Raw genomic sequence first — 22,677 nt, 5'->3', positions numbered from 1 at the left:
GTCTTTGCGTCGGGGCCAAAATAACTGAGGCCACCTATGACTCACAGGTTTTCAGTGACAAAGTATGGCGGCTATGTACATTTGGCAACGTTATGTTTGCTCCTCTCTCTCTCTCGGCACTACCCCTCCCCTATCAGCGAGTGTCCGGGCTCTCACGAAAGCTCACCCGCAGGTATAAAGTGAATAGACTATAGTTGAGTTTAACATACTCTACTGCATGTGTTTCGACTGCCTTGTAATGATACTACGATCACTATCATCTGCAGCGGTTCCCATACTTTTTCGAGCAATCCCTCCATTGGATCCATAAACCTATGCTCAACGCTCCCCATCGGTAACTTTAACATAGTAAATAGAGTAGTAAATGAAATAGAGTGGGAAGTACGACATCTTTGTGTATCATTTAATTGTAGGAGTCATTGGCCAAACTTCTGGTGGACTGTGCAATAATAATTTTTGTTCTATGCTCTCCTATGCTCAAAAAGTATTCTACATATACTGTCAGAATGTCCACTACTAGCCAGAAATAACTGTTAACTTGATGTAAAACGTAATTAATCAACTACTTTGCAAAAATCTGCACCTGTTAGAGGGAAATTTCCCGCCACAATACAATTGAAATCTTCAGTCCTTCATATAGAACACAGATATCAAACTATATTTTGACAGTGATAACATTAGCGGCAAAAGCAAGGAGCACAATAAACGGGTTATCATTCTTGCTTACGATGTAAAGATAATTGTGTTCCCCATCGATAAAGGTTTGGATAGGGAAGATGAATAAGGATGCCAAATTGATTCCATTTGTGGTTATCGGCAACAGGAAGAGAACCTAAAAAACTTCGTTACAGCTAGGAAAGCTTTACAATAGATTCATCATCATTAGTAAAAAAATCCCATTATATGTTTGACACAGCTTTCCATTCCTCTCTCCTATCTGCTAGCCTTTTCATAGAGACGTACTTCTTCCTTGTTCACTAGTGAAACGGGAAAATTGTCCACCCTTTAAAAATATTTTTTGGGACCGTAGCATTAGTTGGTCATGCAAAATTAATTCCATTCATTTTTTGTAAATGTGAAATTCGGTGTGACTAGCTGGTAACTTTGTGACATTTATCCTTCCGTTATTTTTGGTTTGGATTCTTGGGTCAGGCTGTATTGATAAACTTTGCTTCAATACGTTTGTAATATTTATGATCAAAGACATACTTGCACTTTGAACTTGTCACATTATTTACTGTGCTCTTATTTTTAATGCAGTCCAATCAGTTACGTACGTAGGATTATCCGTGGTACATAGACACAAAAATTTTATTCCAATTTGATTTCCTTTGACTAGTTTTGCTGGAAGCTATCAAAGCGTAAAGTTTATCTATAAGAACAGAGATTATTCGATGTGTATTCTTAAAAGAATGCAAAGGATTTCAAAACCTCATTTTGATTGAGTATCATATCGTCCTTTCGATAAAGAGTGCAAACATATTTCAATATTTATTCTAAGTAACAAAGTATGAAAATGGATCATAACGACACAATAATTTAATATAATTAATTGAAAGAATTACTTTTAACACGTGTTGTTCGTGGGGAATATTGAAAGTATTTTTAAAACTCTTGGCCAGGATTGATTTGAGCAATATAATTATTCTGTCCTCAATTGTACATTAAAATAGTAAACAAAATCATGGACTAAATAAGCATAGGAGGATTATTTTAACAGTAAAAATAAAATGAAACCGAGTCTAATTACGAGATGACCTGATTCTTCACCCGATTCACAACTGTTTATTCACGCCTAACCTTACTCCGTAAGTACTCAGTGCCTTAAAGTTGAGTCGGCAATATTCTCAATGGGGTCAAACCCCTTCTTAAGCTTTTCTCGCGGCAGATAGGATTGGAAAATTTTCAACCGTTGTCACTTAAAAATATAAGAAAAAACAGGTTTTAAATTAATCCTAGATGAGGGAAGGGAAGTAAAATTTAAAAATGAACTCTAAAAACGGAGACAAAAGGAAAGTTGCCGTGCCTTTGTATTTATTACTGGACCTTCCGACGTCACCCTGCCGCCCACTTGCCTAAGTTCGCCCCCATTCAATGGAAAACTGCCCCCCACAACTTCTCCAGAATTTAAGTACAGCGTGACTGGCCACAGTGAAAACTTTACAGAGCAACCCGCAATGCACGAATTCTTGAACGCTTAATTATTCAGTAGGAAACATTGAATCATAAACAGAGAATTGCTTGTATTCTAGGTCAGTATGAGGCATGTAGCCAGAAACTTACTTCGTGTGGATGCTCGAGTGCCGTGCTGGTGGCACGTAATAGTATTCTCACCAGTTCCCTATCGTCGGAAAACATTTTTTTCATTGAGTAAGCTATATTTTTCACTTTCACAGTCCTGAATTTTTATACTTATTATGGCTTTAAGTCATACGGCAGTATTTATTAGGAATTGGTCTCCCAAGGCGTTTGATTTCAAATTCCGGGAAATTATTCCAATTTTTTCTAACTCCAAAGCAGTTGTGCGAAAATTTAACAGAGAAAAAAACATTCGCCTAGACTGGGATTCGAACCCGGACCCCTCGAGTGCTTTTTTCCGGTAGAAGGCCAGTTAAGCTACTTGTGTCATTCATTTTTTTCATTTATCACACCCTGTGGAGCCACCCTGCCTCGGTGAGGGTGGGGAGATGAGATAACATACACGGTCATCGTGATGAATATAAAGGTTTCAATGTTTTCAGAAAAAAATACAAGAGGAATGGCGTCCTGGTAGCTTAACTGGCAAAAGCACAAAAACCGTATATGGAGGGGATCCGAGTTCGGATCCCGGTCAAGGTAAATGATTTTTTGTACACTTGTAAGTGACACTTAAGCATCCACCCGAATCAAGTCTGGCTACTTGCCTCACACTGACCTAAAATACACTATTCATCACGCAATGATCTTTTTACGATTCAATATCCCCAACTCAATTAAGATCCCCTACATAGTTAACAGTGCGTAAAAATCCCCAGACATTAAAAGCAGCAAAGATTACTGCAGCGTTTAAGATGTGGAATAAGCGAAGCATTAACTACTAAGTTAGACGCGAAGCTTTGAGGATAGCAAAGTTACACGGGAGTTCTGCGGTCATCTCCTCTACACAGCCTTGCATAATGAATTTCATCATGTATTCATATCTAGAACGCTGGAATGTATAAAAAATAATATATTCCACAAGGAGATATATGAAATCATTTAAAACCATGAAGTTTGTTTTCGTCATAAAATAATGCAATTTTTAGAATCGACTAAAAAAACTTTTTATGATTCATATCATGAAACCGATAGGTCGCCGTTCATATAGAGACGATAGAGGGAATAAAAGGGTTATTTTTCCACTTACTCATGGAAGAAAAAGGTTTAGGATGGAGTGCAAGTAACATTTTTCTGAGTATGTACTTAAAAAAATTTACTTTTCCCACTGATTGTTTATTATGTAAATTTGAAATAATCCCGCAAAAATCCTGTCGAAGTCATTAAATATTCTCACACTTTTTACGGTACAGACGTTCAAGAGAGAACTTTTTTCGTGTAGGTTATTTTTTTCACCTACTCTTCGGGTAAAGAGTTTCCAACATAGTTTTTCTAATTCCCGCGAAATATATAAGTATCTGCTGTACTTACAAAACATAGTAATACCCGAGGTCGAGGTTTTAAATATTTGCAACTACCCAATTGGTTCTAATAAAATAAAATATAAACATATAAGAAAAAAGTCGTTTTACGTTTCCTCACAATTTTCACAAAAATTTTGGTCAGTCCCGAAATAGCGAAACTTGCAGAATATTCTTTGGCAAAAATCTGTGGCGCAGGTAAGATTGCGGCAAAATTCTTTTCTGGATTGCGGGGTTACAAGTGTCCGTTTCTTCTTATATATTGACCCATGCATGGCGAAGTTTGGAAATAACAATATTCAAAGAGTAGTTATCGGAGAGGAGCATCAAAAACAGCAGTTTTTTATACAAAGCCAAAGAAAAAAATTGTTATTTTAAGGATGAGGTGGTAATGACATGAAGGAAACGCAGAATTAAGATACCCTTCATTTGTACTTCAGTTCTTCAAACTCGACTTTTCACAAGGAAAGTTAGTCCGCAAAAACGAAAGAGACGTGCTTCCCCGCGATTATTAGAGCGCACCTAGATTAAACAATAATTATTTTGGATCCGGGCCAGTAAATTTTATTTGTTACTTTGGTTAATAAGACAGCAATGTTATCTGTGCGATTAAAAAATAATTGGGTATGCTATGTTGCTTGAAGACGGATTATTTTGAGACTTAGTTCAGTAATTTGCGAGGCTATGCGCTGGATTATTGTTTGCTTGCTAATTGAGGACAGACTTTCTGGTTGACAGAGGAGGTATCATTTTTGAAACGTAGTGCATATTAATATCTCTCATACAAATTATTAGTAGAACAAGAGAGAAAAGCCAGCAAAATTATCACCATAGGAAATCAATTTCTTCACGGTCAAATGAAAAGGCTATGGTAAAAAGTTGGCATTACCTAAAGCCCGTATGACACTTTCCAATTTATTGGCCAATAAATCGGCGCGGAATATTGTTGAAAATATTGGGCGTTACGCACCGTATGAGAAGTATCAATATTTACACCAATATTGGCCGAAATAGTGTTCTAATGTCCCGCTAGAGAACGCCATTGTGCTTCGATGATTTCACTTAGAATAAGCATCCGTCTGATTTGGACGCTTCAATCAATAGTGAAACATTTTCTTTCGTCCTCATGTTAGAATTTTCGGAAAAAAAACAATGTTTTACAGCCAAACCGGATGTTTTGCATAGAGCTTCTTGTTTTGGCCGCTAGAAGTCATATTAACTGACTTCTGATTGGAGATTGGCCGCGAGAAAATAGACCCTGTTCTAAATTTCACATTGGGCGAGATATTGTGTCCAATGTTGTGAAAAGGTTATTTAACTAGATATGTGTGTGTGTCAGTTGGACCACAATCCAATATCCAATGGATTGGCCAATAAATTGGAAAGTGTCATACGGGCTTAAGCCAAGAAAATCGAAACACAAATATCATAATACTATCAACTTACTCCTTTTAACGATCACGGAAGGTACCTAACCTTCATCCACCTTTTAATTGGTACGCTATGGTTTTTAAAGGAAGTGAGTGACAGCTAAGGTCATCAGTATCATTGGAGAAAGGGTGGAGAGAATCCCGGCGCGCTTTGTCCACAGCATGCCACTAACGAGAGGTCCCAAAGTGACTAAGGCTTAACTTTCTATCCGACGGACGGAGTCATAGAGTCATCTCCACAGAGAATTCTAGCAGGGATAGGATAATCTCTGAAAATCCTCTGCTACTGCCGGTATTTAAACCCGGACCCATGGGGCAGGAAGCCAACACTACTGCCGCCTTACCAACACGGTCCCAGCTCTTTTACGGAATCGGCTCCTGGGGCCCTGTAAGTTGATATTTAACAGAGAATACATTACATGTTTTTGGCAATATCAAAGAGGATATTCAACTAGAGTGTTTCAAAAGTCAGCTCTCATCTACTGGGGCTCTTTTATTGGCTAATTTAAATTATTGTGTGCTACGTGCGTGGCGAGGCATGGACAATGGCAGCCAAGCAGAAATCAAGGGTCTTCGAAAAGTGGTGCTAAAGAAGAGAAATGAGAATCAAATAGATCGATCAAGTAATAAGAAAGTCCTTATAAGAATAGAACAGATGAGAAGCCTCATGAAAACCTTGATAAGAAGACGTAACAACCGTATATGCCATATTTTGAGACGTGATGAAGACAATCGTCGAGGGAGAAGTAGATGGCAAGAACTGTAAAGGAAGTCCTCGAATGAAATACAAGGAACAGGTAGAGAAGGATATTAAAGAGAAAAAGTACGTAGGCGTGAAAAAGGTTGTCTGATAAGAGAATTAGAGCGGAAATTTGCGCCAAAGCAATCTTAGGATTATTGACCAGTTATGATGTGTGCTACTTGGTGAGGAAGTGGACTATGTGGAGGTGAAATAATAACTTCTTGAGAAAAGGCTATACACGGAAACATGCTACATGATTCAAAGGACATTACTCAAAATAATGTCAACACAAGAATGCGCTCCAATCTGGCATCAGGGTATGGCAACGAAGCGTGAGGTCACGCGCTGCTTCTAAAAGCAGGATTCAGATTGGACTGACATTCTTCCTTTAAGTCTCTTTATTCGAGTCACTCTCTCAGTCTGCTGTGCATGGATTTTTAGGGCAAGTAAACAGGATTTTAAACCTCCCTTCCGCCCGCCAGCAGCCACTGAATCTGATCGGCGTGAGGTCTCGGAGCATTTTCTTGGAAAAAATCCGCGACTTCCATAAAACCCATAGCATACCGCGTGGATTTTTAGAATCCCATTGTTTTCTTCCTCCTCGTGATGAAGATTAAGAATCCTGCCTCAGCGTGAGGTACATCACAACGGAGGTAGAAATATCTGGTGATACGAAATGTATAGATAAATATCTCTCTTAATAAGGCCATAATTTTACGGAAAATTTCTGCTTATTATTTCCATCGCAAAAATACCAAGGAACCGTGATGGGATTAATATTTTCAGCCAAATTTTATGCCCAGAATTTTTTTTACTAGAATGAAAAAATACGGTAATGATCATTATGAAGAGAATTATCACTAAGCGAAGCAAATATCTTCGTAATTTTTACGCGAGACGAAAACGCTGAGAATAATATCCTAGGTGCTTAATAAGTAACAACATTAGGGGTTTGAAAGGGTGCTTATGGTGACGGGAAAACTTCCAAGCGCTCAAGGCCTGCAAAAGCTTCGAAAAGCCTCCATTATCACCAATCACTGAAATGTCAGCCACGGTGACGCCACTGTTTTTTATAGTGAAGAGCTCGGAATTTTCAGTACTTGCGCACGTCGCTAAAATGGAACATTTTTCTTGTTCATTGGCAGCACTGACCTCCTTCGATAATCTGCGAGCAATAAGTACCATTTCTGTTTAGAGGATTATCGAGTCGAGCTAAAGAGATTTCCGCTCATTCTGACTACTGAATCATTGAAATGGTAATTACTGTATGCCTGTCTGGAGTATATATCGGATTATTAAGACGACCGAGTTATAAATATAACGGCATAAATGATTTATAACTTTTTTTGGGCTGAAAATCCATGCATTTGGAAACATTGCATGACAAAATAATACATAAAAAGTTGGTTATTCATAATGCAGTATTTGTCACAGAAACACGGCAAACGAAGTCCGAATAATACGAAATAAATTACTGAATACTGATTTTGATCGAAACAAAAAAAAGTAAAAATTGCATAACTTCACTCGATACATAAGTATGTAGCAATACCAAATTTCATATTTTTTCCGATAAATATGACTACTGAGGTTTGAATTCAAAAAACTAATATATCGTTGTGGGATCGAAAATACAAACAATCGGAAACACCGCATCGTTCATTCAATGAATAATCGTTGATATTTGCAAATATGTTAATTCACAGTGGATTCATGTGGGTAGCTTTGTTAATTACATAGATATGAACAGCGGTATGTCTTTTTGAAATGGCACCCTAGACGTGGACGCGGTTGTGTTCCCGGGCTCAAAGCGACTTTTGTGTTTTGTTTTGACTTGCTTGTCATTTGTTTACTGCTAACTCCACTAAGTGGACGAGTTTCTTATGTTTTCATAACGTTCTGTTTATGTAAATGGTCCACTGAGCTACATTTTTTAATAAGTCTTTATGAGAGGAAATGAATTATCGAATAAAAAATATAGTGCCATTTAAAAAAGACATACCGCTGTTCATATCTTTGTAATTAACAAAGCTACAAGGAAGGCAATCATGCTGATTAATGTCCCCCTCACGGATAATGAACATTTGCTTGGCACATTTTTGAATTTGCATCTGGAAAAAAAGTTATTTCGGGTGGTCAAGATAAATGGGACACACTGTAGATACTGAGAAATGACATCGCATTATTCTACAGCGGCTTAATTTTGGGCAGCGCACGGTTGGGATTTTTTCCTGCAGTACATTAATTAAAACCAAGGTGGATATCATTCATGGTGGCATAGGGAACGGGTATCCTGGGCTAGCCGTCGGGGATATGTCTCACCAGCCCGGGAGCAAGTGGTTGACTTTCACTTCCATGTACCCGGAGAGAGAGGGAGGAAGGAAAAATAAATGAAAGAATACTCTGCCTAGATGAGAGACCAACCACGCCTCCAGGGTAAGGAGAAAGGTCCTGGGATGGGAAAATCACGACGCCATCATTAACGCTACACGAGATACCAGAAGTGGAACCGAAGTTGCGATGCCTAGAGGAACGGTAGACAATTATGAAGAAATAGAAGGGGATCGGGTTGGTGTGGTGGCTAGAGCGTTGGCTTCCAACCCCGTGGGCTCAGCTTCAAATCCCGGCGGTGGCAGAAATTTTTCAGAGACTGTCCCATCTCTACTTGAGTGTTGTGTGAAGGACATTTCAAGCGTAATACTCTATTCGTCGGATTGGACGTTAAGCCATGGTCCCCGTGGCACCTTTCGTTAAGAGCAGCCTTATGTCGACGCCGGGTTTCTCTCCACCCTTCCCTACAAGCCCTTTCCCTATGGCGCAAATCACCTCAGTTATCGGTCGCCTCATCCGAATATCATACCACGAAGAATAATCCAGAGGTTTTTTCTCTAGATCGCTCATTTTGACGGCTGAATCATCGAAAGATAAGTCATGCAAGACTATCCTGGAAAATTCTGTGAAAACGCCCGAACTCTAAGAGATGAAACGCAGTAGTAAATGTTCAAAAAATTTTAATGTCCTCTATATTCAAGGCTAAGATAGTGACACAAAGTGTAGAAACCTTTTTTGGTCAGCATTAAAATTGTGTGAAAATTTCCTGCTGTTTCTGATTCTTATCCCTTATAGATCGAAGAAGAAGTTTTTTTTGAATCCTTGTTGGAGTATTTGTCGGAGAAATATGGCAAAGGAGCTAGAAATATTACATGCTAAAGAATTATGTCATTCGGAATAGAAATTATACAGACACATTGCATAGTTTATTTAATGCAAACTAATTGATGCCCATCGTAACATTCAAATTTGATTGATTTGGGATTTGAAAATTATGTGCGAAAATTGCGGGCTCCTATAAAAATCCTCTCCTGTAAAAACTCCTATAAAAATTATCACCGTGGCTAGTCCCGCTATAAATAGAACATTTGGAAGCGGAAAATCAGCTATTAAAAAATGATAATTAAATTCATTAACGAAGGTCCATGTAGCATTTTTTTAATCCTATATTGTTAGGGGGTAAAATGAATATATGCACCTATCCCTTCAGAAAAATATCTCTCTTTATTTGTTGCTTCTGTCGGGCCTGGTAATGCATTGGGTAACTAATATGATGCTCTTTGTGTCGCTCTTATAGGTAACCATTCCCAATTGCTCAAGTAATCTAAGCCTAACGTGCAGCCTCTGCTCAGATAAGGCTTGATTCCCCATTCTTGGCTTCTCACAATTAACTTGTTTACTTACGTTGATAGAATTTAAAAGTCAAGAGTGATAACTAATTTCGCGATAGATAACAGCTTCCTCACGAAATAAATGCATATTACTGCCACTTCGGGAGGTAACATTTGTTCGAGAATCAAGATTTGAGAATTGACTTTTACTTGGTTTTAGTCACACTTTTTGCTATTGTTTACTTTGTGCGCATGCGCAGTAAAAATGGGAGCGATTGCCATTTCTTTTTAAAGGAGAAACTAATGAAAGTGTTGAAATAGATCTTTCAGTTTTTACCGAAGAATTGATCTTATTTACCTTCAAAACAATTTTCTTATGTAAATATATTTGTGACGCCATCCGACTTTGAGCCCAAATTCGGAAATACAGAATAACCTTCTTTACCTTCCTTTCATCCGATTTACTTTCATGAATTTCAATTTAGGGTCTCAGTTAAAGAGAGGCAGAATAGAAGCTGGAAGCGAAGCAGCCCAGATTCACGTGGTGAGAAAGATAGGCGCGTCAGGTTGCATACCTAAAAGAGGGACTATGGCGTCATTTGCCATTATAATGTAATATCGCCCGACAGCAGGAAAGGAATATATATCAGGCCTCTACTTCATATGGAAACAAAATTACAGTGGAGGGATTTTCGGCTTATTTGAGTACAACTCCTTGCGACGCACCAGTCCCCCATGGCGGAATGGAACTGATCTATTTCCTTACGGGATCTAATGGCGGAAAGCGCGTCCCAACCCTTTCGCCGACCTAAGAATTTGATGGTACCAACGCACACGTACAGAGATCCAAAAAATAAGTCAGGTAACCAAAGATTGACTTTCTCTCCAAATAATATGACGGGCAAGGGATGTTAGTACTAATCCTTACTGCTGCTATTAGTGATACGAAAATTTAGGTGGGATTACAGTAGCCGACGAAGGCCAGTCTGAAATTGAGCGTAATCGAGACTGCTGGTGTGCGCAGCTAAATAAGCCTCCACTTCAGGAGACAATATCATCAATGCTATTACTCCTATTTGAGTTCTTAAAACTGAAAAGAGAACGTGTAAGTGAATATTTTAAATGCAACGCTAAAAACTGCGTTATATTTTTATGATAATATACTTTTTGCAGTGAAATGAGAACGTATAGCACCGAAAGGGAGCACGGAAAAAAAGTTTAGTTAGAACTATCGAATTCTGATGAAATTTATCAAACTTTTGGGTTCACATGGCACATTGAAAAATTGAGTAATTATTACCAAACCAGTTTGATAAATTCTATCAAACTGATTTGGTAATTGTTACCGAAAGGGCTACAGCAGTTCGATAAAAACTATCAACATCGAAAGGGTAATAAAATCGACGTAGCGTGCACATGTGAAAGATTTTCAACCCAGAAAACACTATTATGATTGAATATAATAAAATTAGGAATTTGGCGTAAGTTTCTGCAATAAAAATACAAAAAAAGTTGAAAAATAACAAGCCTGCATGAAGCATTGAACGTGGGCCCTCCGCGTGGTAGCAAAGGACTCTAACAAATAGTATAAATCGGTTGTCATAATAATTGTAAACTTAAACGCTCCAATATATTATTATTGTAAGTATTTAACCTTTGTTTTGAAATGTGAATAAGGTGTGACTACAGTTTCCCTTTGTATGCTTCAGAGGAATACTTGATGCACACAATTGCATTACGTAGTTACTCCATATGAATATCTAGTGCAGATGCGCAAGAAAACTTTATTTGCAGGCTTATTACATCGATATAGAGATGGCTTTAACGTGCTGGGTGATATCCTTAGCATGGATAGGGTCTAGTATCACGGCTTTTATCACATGTTATTAAACATGATCGCGAATGATTATACCTCAGGAATACCTTTAATTAAAGTTTTAATGTGTCGAAATACACAAACATCTCCTTACAGCTTTAATATCTATGATGATATGCGATTCAATCAATGTCTTTGATGGACCAGCTAACGGAATGCAATTTAAAGCAGGAAAAAAACAGAAAAATGAACGTAAACAAAATTAAAACGTTATCGCTATCACAAATAATGAAAACAAAATCATTTCTACCAACTTATCTTTTATGTAAGGCCTGTTTAAGAATCTTTCAACTGCAAATGTGTATTTGTATAAACATAAGAGGAACGATAGACCGTTCGATAGATTACGAAACATTTGGTAAATTCTATCAAACCAAATTTGCATAGCAATGTAGAGTTTGATAATTTTTACCAAACAAGCAATCACCTTCGTAAAATTAATCATAACTTCGATAAAAGTTATCAAACTCAGAATCATATTGAATTAATTCGGTTATTTTTACGAAACTCTTCCGTGCAATTTACCAAATTATGCAATACCAAAATGTTTGATGAAATATATCAAGAGCTCACGCAAGCGTTTGGTAAAATAAATCAAGTGCTTAGTAAATTGTATCAAAGTTAAAGTATATTTAACAAAAATACTCCCTATCACACCAGTTCGATAGTTTTAATCAAATCTTTTTTTCCGTCTGAAGAAAAAAAGTGCCGTATGGTTTCATCTGCCTCTTTCTTTGCAAAAGCATCTGATTTCGGTTATTCTCCAAGTTTAAAGCTAAAAGCTCGAGTTCAATACGAAAAAGAAGTTTTCAGATGTGGAAGTTATGGATAAAAAATGTAGGCTTCCTCTTCTCCCGTGCGTAGGGCCTAGCGACCAGCATTCCATCATTCTCATTTCAGTATTTCTCTCACAGTATAATGCCTCCTACTTTTCTCGCTTCCTTTGGTTGAGAGCAAGGTCGAGCCTTTCTTTCTGTACCCGCCAGCATCCATTCCCGTACCCGGAAGGGTCGCCATGAATATGTCTCCTTCGACACCCACGTAAATTCTTTTTTCCTTCCAGAAATTTCCAGCACTTCCTCACTCACTCAGGTAAAGATGCGGTGATCTAAAGACCTTAAACTTTGTTAAAACGTAATAGGAAATATCTTAGCAAAATTCCAGATAAGGACAATCTTCTCGCCTCACAGACAGATAAAGCATCTCCTAAACACCGTCAAGGATAGAACTCCACTACAAGTGGAAGGGGTCTACCAAATTACTTGCCAGACCTGCGGGAAGAACTACTACGGCGTAACAGGAAGATCAGTTAAAACACGCCTAGAAGAGCACGCGAGAGCGATTCGACTGGGGTAATCAACAAAGTCTGCGGTAGCCGAACACGCAGCGCTTGGCCACACCATCGACCTCAAGGAAACCAAAATCCTTGCCAAAGTTAAAGGTTTTAAACAGAGACTGGTCAGGGAAGCCATTGAAATATTCAAAGAAGAAAATAATAATTTCAACAGAGACACCGGCATTAAAATTAGCCGTACTTGGCAACCCGTAGTGAAAGAAACAAGTAGCAGCCCACTCCTCCAACCTCCAGCTCCCCTTCCCCCACCACCTGACTCAGATACCTATATAAAAGATTTTAAATTCCCATCTCTTCATAATCCCATGAAAAAGTGACCGGAATCGGTCGGGAAACGTTGGGGCCACCCAAGAATTGACGCGGCGACATAGCCCAAAAGTTTTTAATCATAGCAGCCTTAAACTTGCTTTGAAAGTAATCCTTGTGATACCTCTGAAACCGATCAAAGTCGCTCGTCACGGCGGAGGTCTACCTTGCTTCGTGCACTCAGGATTTGCCGCGCTGATTTACGCTGTTCACACCGCCGTAGCATGAACGCGAGGCCAATTATCTTTGTCTCCCTAGACACGATCATAGTGTCGCTTCAAGTGGACGAGAAGCCCTGCGCGAAGATGATATGCTAGCCGTGGAGGCATGTCACATAGCTCTTCCTACCCCTCGAGGAATCACTCAAGAATAGCCTCTGATCAATGCGCGGCGAGCAAGGCAAATGCACTCACTCGAGGGGACAGCGTGGAGTAACTCTATGGAACTGATCGAAGTCGCTGCAGGGATAACATTAGCATTTATTTCGTATACCTCGTAATTTTCCAGACTTTACTCCCTTTGACACTATTGCAGCAAGACTGCGTGGCAGGTTTTTATCTTAAACCTAGAAGTGAAGGAGTATAAAGCCATATTTCGCAGAACTTCGGAAAATTACTGAAACTATGTTAAAATTGGTGGAGATGGCCCTAGGATATCCTAGATAAAAATTTCAAAAGTGCCAAAATATCGCATTATGTGAACATATAGCCATGTTGGAATGAATACCTGCTGGCATCTTGCATTTTCTACAACGCATCGCTATAACTTTGTATCTAATAGAAACGCAATATTTGATTTACAATTCTTTGCTAGAGTATAGGAAACAAAAATTATAATAAAATTCAATTTGTGTGGCACTACTACTTTTAAGATATGTTGGTGTGGTGGCATAATAGATAGTGCGCTTGGCTCCTGATCGAAAAGTCCCAAGACTAAATACCGGGTGAAATATTCGAAAAACCCCAGATTAAACCCTACGAGGTGCAAGTTCGTACAGGGATAGCATATGGCCATAAACCTGAATCTACGATCTTCACAAAGCAATGGCTAACTCTGGCCAGAACCTAACCCTAAACCATCCAAAAATCTTAAATAAGATCGTTTTTTACGAGTGAAGTTCGAGAAAATTCACTCATCGAAACAGTTAAGGGGACAAAAACAGGAATTTTCCATGCTTTTCACAAGGGTTTCCTTAACTCTAATTGGTGTCGGTCAGTTTGTTACGGTGGAATTTTGCTATCGATATCGAACAAGGTCCCTATAAGATAAAGCTCTGATGTTTTAAATAAACCTGAATTTTACAAGGATATCTGTGTTTCGATCAGTTTCAGCGCCGTCCGATAAATATTTATCGAATTTTAAACGAAATAAAATTGAATGTGGAGATTAAGTCACAAAATTAATGGTGGCGCTTCAGTAAAAAAATATGGTAGTGAATGAAAAATACGCTGAAAAATCTTTTGAAGACTTTGGTTGGAAGACTGGAAAATGTATCCCGCAAAATCATGAGACACGATGGTATATTGAAAATTATCGCCTGCGTTTAAGTGGAAAGATAGAACGGTGGAGGTAGGACACGAATAAGATACACAGAGAAAGTGGGGGAAAATTTTAAGCAGAAGAATATGAAGGTGTTAAAATATTAGCCGATGAGAGAGCTGAGAGGGAGACATACGTCAAACCAATCATAGCATTGATGACTGCCCATGATAGTGATGTGGCATATGAATGGTACGCCTTCGCTGATCGTGCTGATCAATGCGTCACAAGTAAGGCACGCACACATAAATTCAAGGAGACAGCGTGGAGTGAACCGCAAGACGTGCCGACCGGAGGTGATCTTGACGTGGATTGCATCTGAGGTCGGTAGAATAGGAATTTCTGCCGACCGGTGAAGCGATATAGTGGCCCCTTCATCCCAAAATTACGGTATCACAATAGCTTCCGCCACAGCCAGAATCCTACGCCCGAATCAAGGAGCGAACTCCGTTGCATTTTCATACGATCCGCTTAAAAAATACCTCTCAATAATGATATACAAGGGGGGACCCGAAAATAATCGGACACAATTTAAAAAAAAATCAAAATTTAATTTTTCGTGTTATAAAGTACTCCTCCTCCCGAAGTACTTTCCATTTTTACTGATACATTGGTTAAAACGTTTTTTCCACAACGAGAAAAACCTTTAGTACTCATCGTTTCTGATGCCTTGCAGCGCCACCTTCAATTTTATTTTTACCTCCGTAAAATGACCAAAACATTTCCCTTTCATAATCTATAATAAACAATTCTTATTATTCATGTATTTTTTGATCGCTTTAAAGCTAAATGTTTGCTGCTATGATGAAAGTATTCCTTACTCGAGTGAGATCGATCAATCAATCAATCAGGCCTTGATCTTTGATCATCTACGAACCTCACTGTTTCAAACATCATACCTACCACCTTATATCTAAGTCATCCCAAGTCTCCCCCACCTTCTTCTAAGCATGCAACTATGAAAGCCAGGATAATAGTAAGCATATTCACATTGCAATCATAATGATAAACCTTTCCGGTCGATCGGTAATACTCCGCATAAAATTGTCACGGACCTCCACAACACGGAAATTGCAAATATTTATCAATGACTACCGTTATAAAAAAAACATTCTTCGGACCTCATCGAAAGTGGCTGTCCATGCAGCATTTCAAATACTATTGGATTGAATATTTAATGATAAAATGGTTGGTGCACAAACTCGAGTGCGTTTAAAACGGTCTCATCCTTGATCAAGTCATGCATTGAAGGCTTCGCTAATGAAAGGGTAAGCTTTATCACAAGTGAAACGTTTACATTCCTTTATGTACCACATAAACTTTGACGGAACTCTGAAATACGGAAATTTCATATATTTATCAATGAATGCTTTTACCTTTCTATGCAATATTTGATGGACTTATGGGTTGAATATTCACTGATAAAATGGTTGGTGCAACACTCTGGAGCGTATATATAGGTCTCATCCTTCATCAAGTCATAAGTTGGAGGAATAAAAAAGTACGCTTACGAGAACACACGTTTTGTCCCTAGTGGTGCTTTTTATGATATTGTGTTCTGTGCCACATTGAAATGTGATGGGGCACTAAAACATGGAAATTACAAATATTTACCAATGAATACCATGGGCAAAAAATCATTTTTTGGAACCCATCGCAAGTAGCTGTCTATCCAGCATTTTATTCAATCTGGTATTGAATATGTTCTGATAAAAAGGTTGGTGCAAAAACTCATGCGAATTTAGAACCGTCTCATCCTTGATCAATTCGTACATTGGAGGCTGGACATACTTGAGCATAAGTTTTGTCCCAAGTGGCACGTTTACATCACATTCTTTTCTCTACCCTCATCTGACGAAAGTTACGGACAAGCTCACAGCAGGCGCATTTGAGGAACTCTTCCGATTCTCATATCCCCAAGGGCAAAGAGAGGTTCTCGAACATGCGGATCTTGGCTCCCTTTACGCACTAGGACCCGCCACTCAGCATCAGTCCCCATATAACCTTCCATTTACCTGCATCTCGAGAGAGGCTCCCAATCACTAAACACCGTCCCAACTTCCTGGTCGCAAGGAACCACTCTAAATAAAAATTTCCTGCGCAAAAGTTTTCTACTGCCGAAATTGGGGTTGATCGAGAAGAATGCTTAAATCAGAAGAGCAGATAATACATGCTCGGGTTGAAGGGTGGACGAGAACAAGAGACCCTGAATTGGGGGCGTCTTCGAATTTCTCCAAAACTTGGTGGAGCGCAGGATATTACAATGCTGAAATCGAGTTTTGAAAACTTCATTACTATTTTTAAAAGCCTGATGCTATTTTAAATAACTCATTTGTTTGTTTTAAAATGCAAATTAGCAAAATACTGGGAGAAAGAAGCTATTTCTATCCCGTTTTTATCAGTTAACTTTATTGACTATGTACTCATCCTTCCGGGAAAAATATTGCCTCTTCAATACAACCCACTCCCCGATAAGCTATAAATTTATAATTTGCAATACATTTAAGAAGCAGATAACATGCATTCTTACGCTTTTTTATAGTTCTTCAGAGGCATTTTTGAGAATTAACATTGGCATTTATCGCTCTGCTACACCATAAATTTATACAATTAGCGATTATGAAAAACTGTTTGTGGCAATTTGGCGCTGAGAAAATGTAAACAATCGAGTTTAGTAATAATGCTAAAATAGCTTCAAAAAGAATTAAACACCCACGTTTTAATTATGATAGAGAGAATAAAATACTATAATACATTAAGAAATCAATATAAAAACCTAGGTTCCTTAATAAAATTAAAAACATTAAAAACCACTCTGCCTTTGCCCGAAGTCTCAAGTTCAAATTTTATAAGTTAATTACCACATGCTCAATTCCTAAATTTCGTGATGTGCATCATTTTCAACGTATGAAATAAAATTCTTTCGCTGCAATTTTGCGATTAATGTTACATATATTCATTACCATAGCTCATCTAAAATCTCAAATATACGATGATAAAATCATACCACTAAGCGTCAAATTTAAAGCGAGAATGAACCACGTTTTTTATTTGAACATATCTTTTATCAGTAAACTTAAAGCGTTGCCCAAGGCAGTGTGTTTTATTTTCATCTTTGTAGTTTGAATCAAAACGTGGATTTTGAAATTGATTTGTTAATATATCGTATTATTTAAAAAAAGCGGATAATTAGCTCGGAAGGATAGATGAGAGACGAAATCAACAAAGCTTCTTCAAAATCCTATGAAACTTCCTGGTGGAAGGATGTACTTATGGTGAAAACTTTATACTATTTGTTAAAAACATCAGCTGCAATTAGTTATTACCTCTCATTATTACTGTTTTAATCATTAGCTTAGCTCATTTGCTCATTAATTGTATTTCATATTTAAAACTAGTAAAAGTATTTGATTTTAAATGCACGTAAGAGCAAAAAATAAGGAGAAAAGAACTATTATTCAATGTTTTAAAGAGAAATTCAGGGGAACTGTTCCCATAAACGTATGCAATGCGGACACGAAATTAATTTGTCACTTACCGCTCAACGCAGTGCTTACAAACACCCTTTCACATTCATCACGAAGCAAAATAATTATGAACGTTGCAGCGGAGAGTTGAATTTATCATTTCATTAAATTAGCCTTCCTATTTGTCCTGAAGAGGGATCATTAAAAACACGACTTATGGCGTTTGAAGAGTTTGTGGAATAAATATTTTTACATGGGTCTTGAGATGAAAACATTATAGACGATATAAGAGAATTTGCATTAATTGAAACAGCAAAAAACATTGGTAGCATATTCATTATATTATATGCAGGTACTAAAAAACTGACTTTGTTGAAATGAATATCTTTAATGCATAGTCAATAACGTAAATTTAATAAATGGAGTAAAATTATTATCTTTCAGCATTAAAGCTAATTGTCTACCATTAAAAATGTTTCTTGCTAAAAAATATTATCGTCTGCTTCCTATTTTTCCAAAAGCATTTCTACCGGGCAAAAATTTTAGACGCATTGTTAACTTCTGGACCACTGACTAGCCAACAGACAGAGATTATCAGCGAATCACGTGTTATGAAAACGCATTTTGTTCTAAAACTCAATTAATCACCAAGCATTAATGCGTGTTTAAACCGAATTCTGACCACCCTTTCCAGGAAATGCAACACTGCAACGAATTAAGCTATTTCGAATCGTCAACAGTAGAATGCACCACAATTTTTAAACAACTTTCATATTTAGCCAATTTATTTTGCAACTGGTCTTCCTGTGCATAGTCATAAGTATTTCTAAAAAAAGGAGATAACAAAAATGACCACCGTTCTTGAAGAATCACCCAGAGTTTCTCTATCGAGGAAAGCGTCAGAATAATTATTCACCGAGATATCACTAAAAAGTGGTAAATATTTATCGTTTTTGAATTTATACAACGCTTGACGGTCATTAAAGGAAAAAATTATTTAAATATTCCAAACCTTTTCTATCATTAATAAATTGATACACTTTGCACATTTCTAAACTTCTCAAAGAAGTCATGCATGAACTTGATTTTTATGTTTAATTGCTTTCAATGGCATTATATTGCATGCTTTATGTTACAACTTCATCCATTAGTAGTAGTTGGCTTTCATTATCACTGCTTTACAGGTATGTTGCCCACTGTTAAGTTTCGGTAGATTAAAATGAATATAAGGTAAAAAGTAAGAACATAGAGAGGTAATTTCAAGGTAATAGGTAAATTCAAGATAGTAATGTTGACAGTCGGCAAATGTATAATGCATGCGAATACGGATAAATAAAATGGAGGATTTCTTCCCTGAAGTTATGCAACGTGCATACTTCACCCGACGAGAGAACAACCTGCACTCCAGGATATACACAGCTTTAATTTACGCACGTATACGATTTGCAAACACACGGACAGTTTGGGATGTGTTTGGGGCCCACTTCTAACCATTTACGTTCGACGATTCACTGACTAAGTTTTATTTATTCTCGTCCTATGGCAAGAAAAAGGATACTCATTTTCACTGTCAAATTTTCAAGGCAAGTACTTAGCACTCTGTACTTCGTCGCATAGTCGTACCTTAGTGAAAATGTATGATTGATCAGGGATCATAGCACTCAACTACTTTGTGTCAAATGCTGTGCTTTTAGTGGACTTCCAGCCATTAGCAATCACCATCGCGTAGTCATTAGCAATAATTTACTTTCAAGCACTCAGGCGCGCTTTGCTGAAGTTTAAATTTTTATCTCTCTTGAAGGAGTTCATCAAATTGACCGGGAAGATTCCGATTCTTTCATTTGATCATTCTATCTTTGCCCTAAAGAGAATATCATTTATCCTTTGACAAGTACTACTGCCATTAAAGTCACAAAAAAAAATTATCCATCACATAATTCACGAATTTACGAGGCTAAAAGAGCTTTCACGAAGATTAGGTTATAACTAACTACGCTTCTATTGCTTTCTTTAAAACTTTCTGCAATAAGAAAGAAAAATGTCTTCGATACTTACAGCACCATTGACTACCGCAACCACTACATTTAGCGGGGCTGTGGTCTTAAGAAATGTATTTGTTGCCGAAGTGCGGACAGAAGTATTAAGGCTTCTTTAACTTAGTACTTTATTTTCCCATTGATAGAATTTCAAAAATTATTATTCACTCGGCCTTTATTGATGGCAAAATAACAAAAAATAACTCATGAGATGGGAATATCTATGTCAATAAAACTGATGTTGTCATGAAATAACTGAAGTAACACAAACTTTGGCTGAAATTGAAATTTTACCGGTTAATGTAGATGTAGATTTCAGGTTGCATAGATACCTGACAAACGTAATTGCATACTTATCTTTAAGCCTAATATATATCCTTACTCTGAAGTATATAAGATGGGTAGATTGTTTTTCTATCCAAAGACTGTTTTAGAAAAGGTGAAATATATGGTGTATACCTTTTTTAATATACCACATACGGCTTTGTTTGCTTTTATGAGGGACAAACGGGAGTATGTAGTGCATGAATAGCATTAAAAATTTATAATTTATCGGTCGAGACTCTAAATCTCGTTTTGAAAGTCATTTATTATATTTAAATTATGCATCTGATTTTAAACCAAATATTTTATAGGCAGTTGACAAAGGAGCTAAACTGGAATCTATTGAGAATTTTAAAATGAACGATAAAATGCCAAGCTGTTTAACATGCATCTATTCATTCTCCTGCGTAGCAATTCCCCGTTCCCCTTTTCGTGAGTACTCACCAACTATCCATGGAATAGCCATAGGGATAGTTGTACGACCTCCGCAATAAATGTACCGCCATGCATTTGCTCTGATTAAGCTCGAGTCCCCACTCTTAGCTCCGCACATGAACGCTGTTTAAAGCTGATAATAGTTTAAAGTCAGAATGATCACTAATTTCGCGATAGTTGACGGCATTGTCAGCAATTAATCGTATTTTACTACAGTTCATAAGCATAATTCGTTTCATTCTCCCACAACCTTAAGGTAAGGGGTATGATTTAAAAGCTGAACCATTCTGAACAATCACTAACATGTCATCTACCTTGATAATGTAAGATAACATGAGTGTTTTTCTACTCCAAAGTCAGTGTTAGGAAAGAAAAAGTATGTGGTGCATATCTGTTTGAATGTAATGCATAGGGCTGTGATTACTTTTATGCGGACAAGCGAATATTCGTGTAAGGATAGCAAAAAGTTTTGATATTTTATAAAATGTGTCAATAAATCTGTTTTTGAATGTAATTTTCATGCGTAAATCACACTTCTGAAATGTAAGGGGATATTTATCATGGGCGCTAGAGAAATTGCGAAAAACTCGGGCCGTCTCCTCTCCAAACATGAAGCTCTCTCTTTAGTTGGCAATAAGGCTTCTATTCCCTATCAGTTTGCATATTAATATCATTCACTTCCTTCCCAACCCTCAACTACCAATCATTCTTCCCTCTAATAATGTTTTTAACATCCCCTTCCCGCTCAGTATTCGCTATATTCATGCCTCTCCTCACCCACAATATCCAGAACTTCATTATTTCTCTTTCTCTTGGTCCATTTCACCTTATCTATCCTCCTCCACACCCAAATCTCGAGTGATTCTGGAATATTCAAGTTTTCCTTCATTTCTTCACTTTTTACTCGACTGAGAATCCTCCCCTTATGTACTGCTGTAAGATAATAAGAATATTTGACGTAAGAAGCGACAATGTGCTTAAAGAAATGGACAGGCATAACATGTAAAATCTTCGTAGATTCTATTGAGTCCGTATGCCTATAGTCAATCTGACGCTTAAAAAAATACTTCTCTTTGTTCATGGGCTATAAATTACATGATAAACCACCAAAAAATTGAAGTAAAGGCTTTTGTACAAATTTTCTTCGATTACCAAAATAAATGTTAATATCTGGCATTGTAACGAAAAAATGAAGCGGTAATCGTGCCGCTTTATTTTTACGTGAAACATTGAACATGTCTTTCATTAAGTTTATTCCATTAATTTTTCCTTCTTTTATTTCCATAGTAAATGTGTATGTTACAGGAAGAATTTTTTTTTCTCATGAAGTATCTTGCGCATCACATAATGAAATATGCTTACATCATTAAGGAAAAGCATGTGAAAAACTGTTTGTACCCTGATAACAAGACTTTTCCCTTACAGGGCCCCTCAATTTCAAATATATTTATGAATATTGTATGAATTCATTTTTAATAATATAAATCATTGTTATTATTTTCGTCATTATCCTCGTTACCGTTCCCCAAAAAGCTGCACTCCAGATCAGGCTCATTACCAGCCTTTTCTTCAAACATCTTCATAGCGATCCTAACATCAGCTATTTATTCTCCATGAACGCTTCCTTTGTCGATGCAATTCTCTTTCTGATATCCTTACCGCAGTATCAGTCTGAGGGAGATCTACATCTACATAATACCCCGCAATCCGCCTAAAAGGCAGGGCGTGTTAGGACACCAGCTATATACACATAAAAAATGAAGTGCTTTAACGAAGTTGGGACTAGCGTTTATTAAAATCCTTTATGGCTTGGGGAAAAACGAATTCCCACATCTATCCGTTCCGCAAAA

At 37.4% G+C, this 22,677-nt stretch overlaps 1 protein-coding gene across 1 annotated transcript in view; it reads right to left on the bottom strand.

Annotated features, from left to right (window-relative positions):
• LOC124165785 (adipokinetic hormone/corazonin-related peptide receptor variant I-like) overlaps positions 1–22,677 on the bottom strand; it is a 187,339-nt gene that overhangs the window by 155,977 nt on the left and 8,685 nt on the right. The gene's annotated exons all lie outside the window — the stretch shown is intronic.

Source organism: Ischnura elegans, chromosome 9 (assembly GCF_921293095.1).
Source record: "Ischnura elegans chromosome 9, ioIscEleg1.1, whole genome shotgun sequence".
Taxonomy (NCBI): Eukaryota; Metazoa; Arthropoda; class Insecta; order Odonata; family Coenagrionidae; genus Ischnura; species Ischnura elegans.
Note: the sequence above shows the minus strand (reverse complement) of the source record. Positions and strands in the feature narration are given on the sequence as shown.